At 48.3% G+C, this 9,766-nt stretch overlaps 1 protein-coding gene across 1 annotated transcript in view; it reads right to left on the bottom strand.

The window, feature by feature from the left end:
- Positions 1-1,678, bottom strand: part of Mrap2 (melanocortin 2 receptor accessory protein 2) — a 47,265-nt gene extending 45,587 nt beyond the window's left edge. The window contains exon 1 of the mRNA XM_004628250.2: positions 1,618-1,678. The gene's annotated coding sequence lies outside the window, so the exon portion shown is untranslated. The remainder of the gene's footprint in view (positions 1-1,617) is intronic.
- Positions 1,679-9,766: the final 8,088 nt, after the last annotated feature.

Genomic DNA, 9,766 nt, shown 5'->3' on the forward strand with positions numbered 1-9,766 from the left:
GAGAGAGAGAGAGAGAGAGAGAGAGAGAGAGAGAGAGAGAGAGAGAGAGAGAGAGAGAGATCACAGAACAGTACCCTTATTCAAGCAACATATTCTGATGTTTTCCACCGAGCTTTATGTTTTAAACGATGACTCAGCCGGCTGGTAGCATTACCCTAATGAGCCATAACTCACCTGTGAGGAACAGTAGATAGTGCATACCCCAATCTACTGTGGACAGCTGAGAAGAAAAGCAAAGTCTGTCTGGCAAAAATTGTTGTAAGTGCTTTCCTGGCTGGAAAAGCATCTACACCAATTTTGTTGTAAAGAATTGTTCTGGAATACTGCCAGGACTCCATGTTTCTGTTCGGAAGTCTTCTAGCTCATCCCTCGAGTCTGCCAGCTCTGTGCTCCTGTCTCACACCTGCCCAAAGGTGAGGGCTTTTTTTTTCTTTTTTTTAATAAATGCTTTCACTGCTCTAGGGTGCTTGTCACCAAGGACACAATCTAGTCCTTTTAAGCCTCAAGATCTTCCTACAGGTATTTAGGCAAGCTTTCTCCCTTCCAATAGGAAAGGCAGCAGGAGCTCTACCTACTCTGTCACCTGTTGATGTCACCGTGTGTCTACCATGTCACCAGCAACCTCCCTCTTCACAGCAAAATTCACAGAGGGCAAGCAGCTTGGGAGTGGGGGTGCTCTCCCCACCCCCACCTTACCCTTGCAGCCTCGGGCCTCTCTCCAGCGCCTGATCTACCGCATGCTAGGCTCCTAGGCCAGATTCACACTCCCAGATTCCAGAACCCGTCTCTCACTGTTAACTGGCGGAGTCCACTGGCAAAATCTGCTTAATATCTCAACCTCAATAGCTTTCCTTGAATGCTGGAAACACTGCTAGTTACTTTCCGGGTTTTCCTGAGAGTTAATTTATGTATGGAAGTTCCTGTCTCATCCCTGAAGTGGCCTGGCCACGTCTCTCTTTTTGCTTTCAAAACGTCACTGACTGATTTTTGGCTTCGGATTTAACTGAGTGTAATAATCCCAGAATCTGCCATCTGAAACGCGGTGGAAACCACCAAGCCTGAAACAGGTTTCCAGGGAGGCTACTTTGAGAAGGCCTTCCTGTATCATTACAGCGAAGAGCTGTCCGAAACCCCTATTTGCCTGTCCTCAGTGATCACCACACCTAGGCTCCGCAGACAAGGGAGCTGTCCAGCAGGGCTTGCTCGGAACCCCTGCCTACCAACGCGCGGCGCCTGCGCCAAGCACCACGCGTTCCTCCGGCGCCCAGGGCCAGGGCCCCGCGGGCACACGCAGCCCCGTGGCCGGGAAAGTTTCTCACTTTGGCCGGGCGCGGGGCTTCCAGCTCTTTCCGTGCTCTCTGCGGACTGCGGGAAGGCTTGAACTAGGGTCCTCAGTCTCCCCACGCTTCCCGGGCACCCCCAAATCCTGTTCCTGCCCTGCCACCCCTTCGCCACCCCACCCTTCCCTGCCAAGCTGAAAAACAAAACAAAACAAAAAAATCAGCCAAAACAAACCAAAAAACAAAACAAACCCCCAAATCCGCTCCCTCCGCCGGACTCTACGCACGCGGTGCCCGGCTCGACTCGGCCGCGCGCCCCGTCCCGCCCGGGGCTTACCGGCTGCTCAGCCCTGCCCAGCTCCGCTGTATTCGGCCCGGGCTGCGGGCGAGGCGCTGCGGACGGCGACGGAGACCGAGACGGAAGAGACGCGCGCTCCCGACGGGAGGCGGAGGCGGCGCGGGACGCAGAGCCGGGCCGGAGCGCCCGAGACGCCCGCGGACCCCAGCGAGGACGATGCGGAGCGGAGAGCAGAGCCCGCGGCTGCTCACGCTGCCCTGTGCGCTGGGCACGGAGCCTACAAAGGACACGGAGAAGGATCGAAAAAGGATCCGGCTCAGGGGAGCAGGAGCGGGAGCGGGGCCGCCTGACCTGAACGTCCTAAAAACCCCCAGCCTTGGGTGCAAGTTCCACCAGGGCTGCCTCCTCCGTGCGCTGCTTAGCGCGGGGCTCAAGTGCAGCGCCCGCCTCCTGCCCACAGATGGAGTGCCAGGGGTCACCCAGGTGCCCTCCCGCAGCGCGCCGAAGGGGTAGGACTGGCCCAGGGTCGCTTCAAATTAATAGGCTTGACTTGATCCTTCTCCCTGCTGGCCAGTATTTCTCGGGGCCATGTTCCTTGCCGGGCACCAGGCACGGGGGACACAGTTTGCTAGAGCTTATGTCCAAGAATGTGAAATGTGTGAGACAATCGTAAGGTCCTATGGACTGAGAGCCAAAAACAGCAACGAAAACAAAGACGAATGCAGGAAACGGATGTTTGGTGAGGGGCAGTTTTGGTTTTTCTTGTTGTTTTGAGACAGGGTCTCACTATGCAGTTAAAGCTGGTCTTGAGCTCACTTTGTAGTCCAGGCTGGTCTTGAACTCGCAATAATACTCCTGCCTCAGCCTCCAGAGGGCTGGGATCACAGGGGTGCGCCACTGTGCCCGGCTTGTCAGGGGCAGGTTTTTTGTTTTTTTTTTCTCCATAAGTCAGGGGGCAGTTTTAAATTGAGTGATTGAGATGTGTCACAGTAGACTAAAAACAAGAGGAAGAGAGCAAGCAGATCAGGCCAGTACCTGCAGCGAGAGCCCTTGCTGTGTGCCCGCACCGAGATTTTGACTACTCCTACATTCCAGATCCGGCAGATAGCAGTCCCAGTTCCATTTTGAAAAGGCTGAGACAAAACGGTGACCGAGGGAAGTTACAAGAGCGCTCCGGGGCTCCTTAGTAAATGAGGGTGGAAATGAATGTCCAAGCACAGAAGCCTGGTGCCGGGCTGTCACTGCGTCACGGCCATTCTGCCACGGGGAGATACCACCCTGAAACGCGTTCACGCGCAGGCGGATGGTGCCCCAAGAGATGGCATTCCTGGAAACGACCTCAGAGTCCCTGATTCTTTGAAAGTAGCTTCATTCCCACATATAAAATGAAATATAGGAAACCACCTTTGTAGTGTTGTGTGTCTAAGTTGCATATGCCTTCTCACAGGCAGCTGAGTTATGGACGATGGCATCTGCCTATCTGCAAGGAGAGATGATAGAAGTTCTCAGCCTTGAGAGGCAGTCATCGCTGGATGTCCTCTGTGTCTGGTAAAACTGTTTCAAGAGCACAGGGACAGAACTGCTGCACTGAGGCCATGATGCACACGGGTTCCACGCTTGCTGTCAGCTTCAGGAGATCTTGGTCTGCTGGAGTACCAAGGGGTCATGAGGCAGAGGGCTGGCCACATCTGTCTGTGTAAAAAAGATGGGCTGCTCATCATTAGTTTTAGAAGCCAAGGCTGTAGCGCCAGGGAGCTCACCAATGAGGCAGCGGAGTTCACGGGTTTCTGCTAGGTGTCTCTGCTGTTTGCTGGCTGCATTTCCTTCTTTCTTGCCCAAGAGAAGCAACACCTTTCAACTTTCCTTCAAGGTGCATCTCAAATAGCGCTTCTTTTAGGCCAACTTCGTGCCTGTTCAGCTGCAAGTGAGCTCCAACCTACAGCTGGATGCCACTCCTATGGCATCTGTCCTTTTCTACTTTAGCATAGGGTACATATTTTAACTCCCTTAAACCTACTTTATTTTGTTTCCCTGCAATATGTTGCGTCTCGCACTAAGGGAGTGCAGTTTTGTTGATAGTAAACTAATCTGCCAGAATCCAGATTCACTGCTTTCAATTTTGTCTTTGCATTCCGAAACAACTGTCCAGCTCACAGAAATCTAGGAACAAGACTCACAGGGGATGTCTACCAATAGTACTTGACCAACAGTGTGCATCATGGTAAATTATATTTGCCCCATTCCAAGATTAGAAAATTTGGTATTTAAAAGTAATTTCCTTCCAATCACAATAATAATCAGAATTGAAACCAAGGACTATTTGACTCCAAAATGCAGGCTCTTCGCCATCAGCTCATGCTCCAGCTCATTCCATCACACCTTCACCACTCCCTTGACCGGTTCATATGTGCAGATGCTGTGCTCAACTCTGCACCCACACCTGGAACATACAGTGATTACAGCACTGTTGTTGCCCCCTCAGGAGTGCTCAAAATATAGTAAAAAGGACAGACAAGAAAATAAACATTTTATGTTATGATCCTTATAAAAGGAGATTCATAAAGACCTAAAGGAGCTCTTTGTTTCCCCTTCAGTGATGGGACATGAGAGATGGCAGTAAGGATTTACTAAGATAGAATGTGTGATTTTAATTTTGAAGACATGTCACATTTTGTTACAATGGTAATGAAGTGCTTGCCCTGTAGGCAGAAGAAAAAGCATATGCAAGGCATGAAGGGGGCACGAAGAGTGAACGCGTGCAGAGGTGGCAGCGCTCCTTCAGTAGGACTTCAGTGGTGAAGGTGGCAGGGTGAGGCTGGGAAGATTAGCAGGGACAAATCATGAGAGGTCTGTGATGTAGCTTCACGGCATCCAGCGTCCCCTGAGAATGCGTGAAAGAGCTTTTGTATCTGTGTATTCCAAGCGGGCTGACAGGGAGAGAAGTCGAAGCAAGGGTGCAAGGAAGAGAAGTCGGATTCCCTCCATGCAGCCTGTTGCCTGATGCGTGCACCCTAAGGAACTTCAAGGAACTGTGCTGTTTGCCAGGGTACAATGAACACCTGGATTTGGGATAGGTACAAGGGTTACCCCTGCCATGCTGAGTCCAAACATGCCACTTCTGGGCCAGGAAGCTAATCTCTAGTTCTTTCTGCACCTGTATCCATATTATTTTGAAGGGCTAGAGTTCTGGATTTGGGGGAGGCTAAGAGGTGGGGGGCTGGCAGCTGAGAACATATTTCGGGGAGACCTGCCAATGAGGTAGGCCTCTGAGGCCGAATAGCATGTTCCATCGACCACCACCCTGCATGCACTGTACTAAGTTGTGCATCCCCCAAATTCATATGTTCTGACCCTTGTACCTCAGCAATGACTGTATTTGGAACCAGGGCCTTTACAGAGGTAATTAAGGTGAAATGAGGCCTCTTGCGTGGTGCTAATTCAATGTAATGGGTGTTCTTAGAAGACAAATACATGGAGAAATACCAGGCCCATGAGCACAGAAGAATGACACATGAAAGGCAGCAAGAGGTGTTCCAGGGAGGCCTGGAGCAGAGGCTGCCCTTATGACTCAGAGGAAGCCAACCTTGCTGGCATCTTGGTTGGGATTTCCGGTCTCTGAACTGTGAGACATAGTTTTATATGGTTTAAACTACTCAGTATGGGGTATTTTATGGCAGTGCCAGCAAACTTATGAATTTATAAAACACCAATTCAAAATTCAAAAACAATTTTTTATTACCTTTAAGACGGTGACAAGTATAAAGTTAAATTTGAAAGCCATGGCCCCCTCTAGTCACAAAGTTCTGTTCTTCTGAACTGGTTACACCCCATGAAACCAGATCTTGGTAACCTGGGAAAGGAGAAATGAATACAAAGTGGGATCCATCAGAGGAGATGTGCAGCTGAAGCTGGAAGGACAAATGGGTGGTCCCTTGAAACATAAGTGAGAAGAGGGCTGAGGTCAGAATGAGCAGCTACAGAAATAAGAGGTGAACGAGAGATGGAGAACTCTGTAGAGAAATGAGCAGTAATGATGAAGGCCCAACTCACATGATTAAGAATCAAAGCCACAGCTCTTAGCTTGGAGTTTGTTATGGTGTGTGTCTAGTTGTTTCCCCAAAACAACGTGCAATCATGGAGCAGCTTCTGAAGTTTGTGATTAACTCTTGGTCTAGTTCCAGGATTGTAGGTGTGGCTGTTGTACTTGCTCTGGGGCAGGTAATCTGCATTATGATGTAAGGAGGGGAAAGAGGCTTGCTAGCTGCCTCAGCTGCTGCCACTCTTTTTGCTCTTTGCTATTTTCCACCACCATGAACTGCTGCTGCCTTTCATGTGCCGCTCTCCCTTGGAGCCAGCTGCATATGGACTGAAACCTCCTCTAACTGTGAGATAAATAAACCTTTTCTCCCCTAATTTTGGATGTTGAGTATTTTTTCCCAGCAACAAGAAAAGAGTAACTGAGACAGAATTGGTACCAGAGGAGTAGGATTATTGCTGTGACTAAGCCTAACAATGTGGATTATGAGCTTTTGGGACTGGCTTACGGGGAGAGATAGGAAATATTCAGAGATGTTGCCTACAGAGAAAGCACTGGAACAGCTTCGGCTGTTCTACATGAGACATTCTGGTCAGAGCTCAGAAGAACAGAATGCTGATAGAAATCCTTCCTGTAAAGACCAGGCTGGAGAGGTTTCTGCTGGGAGGAAGGACTCACCGGTTGGACTCCAGATGATGTGTTATGGCTTAGGAGAAAGTTTGTCTGAGTTTTGCTCATTTCCAAAGACTTCCTGAGACTCATATTAAATATGGATGACTGACTGATTAATCTTGAGAAAGCAATTTCAAGGCAGTAGAATGTTGAGGTCGTGGCATGGCTATTGTTGGTGGCTTTTAGTCAGATTTATGTTGAGAATCAAGGGAAAAGAACCCAGAAAGATGTTTTAAAATGTTGTTAGGGGTTGGGGAGATCACTCTGTAGAATAAGAACTTGCCTGGCAAGTGCAGGGTCCTGAGTTCAATCCCTGGTACCACAAAAAAAAACAACAACAACAAAAAAAAAACCTTGGGCCAAGGAGATAGCTCAGTAGAATAAGTGCTTGCCTGGGAAGTGCAGGGTCCTGAGTTCAATCCCCAGCACCACAAAAAATAAAGTAAAATGTGAGTTTAGCTAGCGGGGAAGTGCCAACAAAGATGTGGACTGCAAAGATGAAGCTGAGAGGATCTCCCATGCTGAGAAGGAATAAGAGAATAGACAAGATGGCCTGAGGGCATCACAAGAAAGAGCAAGCCTCCACCCTTTGCAGCTTCAAAACTGCAAAAGTGAGAGACTTTGCTTTGAGGAGAAAGCTGCAGAGCTCCATGTTGTAGAATGGAGGCAGTAGCCACACAAGGCCATTCTCTTAAGGAGAGTGCAGAGAACAGAGCGGAATGCAGTGCAGGTCCATGTGGGGGAGGAGTCCAGGAGGATAGACATCTAGCACAAATGCTGTTACCAAAGCTACATCAGGCTGCTGCAAGGGCTGATGGAAGTGCTTCCAACGAAGACTCCATGTGGCCTAGCCCTAGGGTGGAGCTATTGCTAGAGCTTTTCTTGTTTGCTTATGTATTACCTGAATTGTCCTGCTAGACTCCCAAAAGTAACAACTATTCTGTTTCCTTTTAATGTGAGAACCATCCCTGGCTTTTGGTAAGCACCACAACAAACATGTTGAATAAATGGATGAGATGAAATGCAAAAGGAAAGGTCATGTGTGTTTTGTTTAGTCTTTGTGTGTCAGAGACTTGAACGTGTTTACAGATTGAGAGTGAGGACCCAAAAGGAAAAAGAAGTTGAAGACATTTGAGAGAAGAAATAAGATACTAAAGAAATAAGAAAACGAGTCAAGAGAATGCCAGAGAAAAAAATCTGAGTCATTCTTTAGGAAATGTATTTATGAATCCATTTCATGGTTAATATCTTGCATTGCTTTGGATTTTTGGGGAAGCGTGAGCTTATTTATGGGGCAGGGTTATTGAAAGAATATACAAGATATGTTCATTTCTATATAGTTGAGGTGACACCATCTAGGTAGAAGATTTTTGGGTAAAAATATACAGAGAAGAAACACATCATGTTGCTGTCTATGCAGCACTTCCTTCTTCTGCTAGTCCTATTGTTCCCGCCTAGACCTGCACAGATCTCCACCCACAGAGCACTGCGCCAGGCAGACAAGTCTAATGTGTTCAGGTCATGCTTGGCATTCAGTCAGGATGAAGGAGGGAGCTGTGAGGAGCTCTGAAATGCCAACTAAGATACATTTCATGAGGGGGGGACAGAGAGAGAGAGAGGGAGAGAGAGAGAGAGAGAGAGAGAGAGAGAGAGAGAGAGAGAGAACACAAGCAAACTAGGGAGAAAGAAACTGCAATCACATGGGGGTCACATGCAGCCCGGGGCTCTAACACTCGAATATCACTTTCCCTCCAAATTAGATCCAGTGCCTTTGTGGAGGGAATTTCCAGCAGATTCTTTTGTGTTTGTGATCACACCAGAATGAGAGCTCTTCAGCACATCGGCTTTTTGCTCATTCACTCTTTGACAGCAACTAGAAAAGAAAAGCTGGTCTGTTCTGACTCCTTGTTTCTTGTTATTCCTTAAATGGCATCACAGACAATATAAGGCATGCTGGGATTATTCCAAAATGGAAAAAGCTTATTGAGTTCAGCTCTGACAAGGGCAGTTACGGCTCTGAGTGATGCCTCACATGTATTTCTACCCACTCCCTTTTCTGCCTGATATTTCCCATCAGAAAGGCAGTGGGGACTTACAGTCTGCTCGGCTTCAAAGGAAACCACCTTCCCCTTCCTGGTCCTTCTCTGATGGGCAGATTTCTCCTCACCCCCCTTCTCCAGAGGTTCCACTCTCCTTTTTGCTTCAGTTTATGACCCAGCCTTATGAAGCCTACCATCATAAAACATGGATGACCCAGCTGCAGCGCCCAAAGTGTGGCCGGTACAGTTCAAGCGGGAGCTGGTCTCCTCAGAACACCTGCAGGCTCCTCAGCACCACTGCTCTGGAGCTTAGCCGGCCGTCTCACGTCTCCCCATTTCTCCTTCACCGCACAGACTGCCACTCTCCAGCTGGCACCCTGGGCCTGGTGAACTCACTTTGAGGAGGTTTTACTGACTGTAATCGTTGACACACTGTGTCAACTTGAGAAGTTTAGAAGTTTGACTCAGTGACCCAGTAGGGGGCCAGGGTCCTCACTTGTGAACATCCTGAGTCTGCAAGAGGAGCGCATGAGGATGGTGTGTGTGCTACACTCACCCTAGGAGGTAGCATAAAACACAGCAGAGCAAAAGAGACTTACTCTCTCCATGAGTCTGCCCCCGTTCCTTTTACTGTCTCCTGCCACATTGAACTACTGACCCTTGCCATGCACCCTGCCTTGGAACTAGCTGATTATAAACTGAAACCTCCACAAACTGTGAGCTAAATAAGCCTTTTCCTCCTTATTTTTTTTTTATTATACTTAGTACAGGATCTACAGGGTTTCACTACGCAGATTGGACTCATAGTGATCCTCCTGTTCTCAGCCTCCCAAGCGCTGAGATTACAGACACACACCACCACACCCAGTCTGCCCTCCTTCATTTTGGGTATGGTGTGTCTTATCTCAGCAATGAGAGAAAAGTAACTAAGACACTGACCTCTCAGAAACAGTCCTGTCACTCTTGGTTACATCCTTTGGTCTTTCTTGACAATGCAAATTCACACACACACACACACACACACACACACACACTTTTAATCCATTGCAATTTTACAATGAACTTCAGGCAGAAGCCAGTACTAGAGCACTTACTGCATGCCATGGGCTTTGCAAACAGGATACTCAGCTGTGAAAACACTGTGGCTATTACTGCTCTTCTCTTTTTTTGCAGAGAGGCATTAAGGCTTCACCAGGATAGGAACTCGGACACTTCTGCCTCTCCTCCGATCGCCTCTGCTACTCTTTTCATGAATAATCTGGTAACTATTTATGGAAAGCCTACTATGTTTCTAGCTCTAGAAAGAACCAGATGGACAAAACCTGCTCTAGAGCACTTGCTACTTACAACACAGCAGGCCAAGCACCGATTCTGAACCACACTGCACAGATGATTTCTCTGCAAACACAGTCTCTTCTTAGGCACATCATTCTTCGAATTC

This window comes from Octodon degus, unplaced genomic scaffold (genome assembly GCF_000260255.1).
Source record: "Octodon degus isolate 3935 unplaced genomic scaffold, OctDeg1.0 scaffold00022, whole genome shotgun sequence".
Taxonomy (NCBI): domain Eukaryota; kingdom Metazoa; phylum Chordata; class Mammalia; order Rodentia; family Octodontidae; genus Octodon; species Octodon degus.